The sequence below is a fragment of the Pongo pygmaeus genome, chromosome 9 (genome assembly GCF_028885625.2).
Source record: "Pongo pygmaeus isolate AG05252 chromosome 9, NHGRI_mPonPyg2-v2.0_pri, whole genome shotgun sequence".
In the NCBI taxonomy this organism is placed as follows: Eukaryota; Metazoa; Chordata; class Mammalia; order Primates; family Hominidae; genus Pongo; species Pongo pygmaeus.
The window spans coordinates 103,168,596-103,171,777 of record NC_072382.2 but is presented as its reverse complement, the minus strand read 5'-3'; the positions used below and the strand labels follow the sequence as shown (position 1 = coordinate 103,171,777).

General features: G+C 44.3%; 1 pseudogene; it reads right to left on the bottom strand.

The window, feature by feature from the left end:
* Positions 1-359: 359 nt before the first annotated feature.
* LOC129008523 (putative monooxygenase p33MONOX) lies at positions 360-1,274 on the bottom strand (annotated as a pseudogene).
* Positions 1,275-3,182: the final 1,908 nt, after the last annotated feature.

The following is a 3,182-nucleotide window of genomic DNA, read 5'->3' as shown; positions in this document are numbered from 1 at the left end:
TGAACTCCTCTATGCCATCATTTGTCAATGCTCACATGGATAGTGGTAAAGGAATCAAGAAGTCTGGGTTTCAGAACAGCACAAACATTCTTTACCTAGTAAGCAATGATCGAAGTTCTTATCTAGGGTAAATGATGAAAAAATAGGTAATGAGATCCCCCACACACCACTGCTGAGATGATTTAGTCCAACTTCAAAGCGGTACAAAATGGCTTTTTGCTCCCAACAAGGGCAAGCTTTGTACTAATGTTTCTCAAACACCAATTACGTCTCCAGCGCTAGTCTCAATTTAACAGGTTTTAAAAAGTGTAACCTTCCTATGTCACAGCCAAGGTAGAGTCCCTAGAATAGAAAGGGCTCTAGAAGCCAGTGGGTGTGAGCACATTCAAGTCAGGCGGTTTGAGCTTATGGGTCCGTGGTGGCTGTTTCTTCCCTCCCATCACTAGGATGTTCATCTTGGGCAGCTTCAAGGTTACTGGATCTTCAGCCATTCAGTTTGCCTGGGCATGGATCAATTCCATTGGAGAAGGCTTCTGGGCTCCTTGGTAGGCCTGGGTGGCAAAACTTCCAGAATCATACTTCTGAAGGCATCTTGGTCCAAAGAGGCTCCACTTACCTGACAAGTTTCTGTCCTTATCCCCACTTCCAGAATCCATGGTGCTAGGATTTGGGCCAGGTAAGGCTGTGGAAGAACCAGAAGTGAGCCAGCCTCTGGGCTTCTGCTTAGGGGAAGAATGAGGAGTGGTGCTTGGGGTGACTGGGCTGATGTAGGCTGCCTCTCTTCTTTTGTTATTTCTCTACTCTGTAGCTTTAGTTTGTGGAGTGCTCCTGCCACTGGAAGGTACTTGGTCTCCTTGGTGGTGAGGCCCCTGTGGGGTGTGTAGCCAGCATCTCTCAGCCCTGCCTGTCACCCAAAATGCTGAATACTTTCCTGGGTCTGTTTTGTGATCAGATAATTCATGATGACATGTGTAGCTTAGCCTTCACCACTGGGACCTTGTCCACACTGTTGATGGCCGATGACAGGGTCATGGCTGGGGAGGGTAGGCTGGCCTCATCTTCCTCCACCTTGGTGAGGCACTGACATTGTGCTCTGGAATCACTGGCTTCCAGGGGACACTGCCCATGTCCGATGGAGGAAGAGTCATGGGCGCAGGGTCCTTGAGGGCATCATTGTAGCTGGATGCCCAATGGTACATCCTGATGGGCAGGAACATCTTGCCTAGAGGCCCACTAGCCTCAAGAGCAGGCACTTCTGGTTGACTTGAAGCCATTGAAAAACTGGGATCCAGGTGCTTTTTCTATCTAGAATTCTGAGCTGAGTCCCTGCCACCACAGTGAAACGATGTGATGACTAAGCTGACAGACAGATGTTAATGAGAAACATGGTCCAGCTGCTGCAAGTTAGCAAAACTTCCCAGGAAGTATCCATCCAGAGGTTCTGTTATCCTACTGCCACGGGGCTGCCTGCAGCCTGGAATCTGGCACTAAAGAGGTTCTGAGGGCCCACGTCTCCTGAGAGGCTGTGGCGCAGTCTGGACCCAAGCCATGGTGAGAGCGGCAGTGACACGGAAGGTCTCCAGCACCCACCAGACAACACTGCCCCAAGGCGACCTATTGTTAAAGGAAAAGATAATGAACAATGGTGATGCAGTTGTTGGAAGTAGTAAATAAGGGCTTTAAAGGAGTTGTTATAACTATGTGCAATGAAGTAAACGAAAATATTAATAGAAAATATCTAAAGTAAAGGGAGATATAGCTTGCATATATATAGAAATAAAGAAATGGCCGGGCGCGGTGGCTCACGCCTGTAATCCCAGCACTTTGGGAGGCTGAGGCGGGTGGATCACGAGGTCAGGAGATCGAGACCATCTTGGCCAACACGGTGAAACCCCGTCTCTACTAAAAATACAAAAAATTGGCCGGGCACGGTGGTGGGCACCTGTAGTCTCAGCTACTCGGGAGGCTGAGGCAGGAGAATGGCGTGAACCCGGGAGGCGGAGCTTGCAGTGAGCCGAGATAGCGCCATTGCGGTACGGCCTGGGCAAAAGAGCGAGACTCGGTCTCAAAAAAAAAAAAAAAAAAAGAAATAATAGATATGCTTTTATTTATCCTTATTCTTTATTATCTTATCCTTTATGTATAAAAAAGTATCCCAAATTTTGGATGTAATATCTGAAATTTAAAATTTTTTTTCATCGTCTTAGAAGAATCGAGATGGCAGAGGAAAAGAACAGAGAATTTAAAGACGGACCAATAGAAAATATCTAATACGAAGAAGAACCAGAAAAATAAGACTGAAATAAACTAAACAAATAACATACATGTATTTATTTGGAGTCTGAGAAAGAGAAAAGAGAATGGGCCAGAAAAAGATATTTGAACATATAATCACCAAAATTTTATCCAAATGTAGTTAGGCACAAGTTTTCAGATTCAAGTAACTCTGTGCTTGCTTTTGAGCCATCAATTCCACTTCCTAGGAATTCATCCTAGAGATGTACCTCTGTATTAGTCTGTTCTCACACTGCTAATAAAGACATCCTGGGCAATTTATGAAGAAAGAAGTTTAATGGACTCAGTTCCACATGTCTGGGAATCACAATCATAGCGGAAGGCAAAAGAGGAGCAAAGCTACATCTTGCATGGAGACAGGCAAGAGCGAGCATGTCTAGGGGAACTCCCCCTATATAAAACCATCAGGTCTTGTAAGACTTATTCACTATCATGAGAACAGCACAGGAAAGACCCTCCCCCATGATTCAATTACCTCCGACCAGGTCTCTCCCATGACATGTGGGAACTTTGGAAGCTACAATTCAAGATAAGATTTGGGTGGGGACACAGCAAAACCATATCACAACCTCCAATGATATGAAAACACACATGCACAATATTATTCATTATAGCATTATTAATATATAAAAATATTGGGTACAGTTTCAATATCCACGCATTGGATATTGTTTGAACAAATTACGATTAATTTTCACTAAGGGACAGCAAAATTTTCTTAAAAATGAGGGAGGAATTTTTGGCCCACACAGTCTCTATTTCAATTACTTAACTCTGTGGTAGTAATCCAAAAGCAGCCATAAAAAAAACATATAAACAATTGTGCATGGCACATCAAAGATCATTTACAAAAACAAATGGTGGGTCAGATTTTGCCTGTGGGCCTT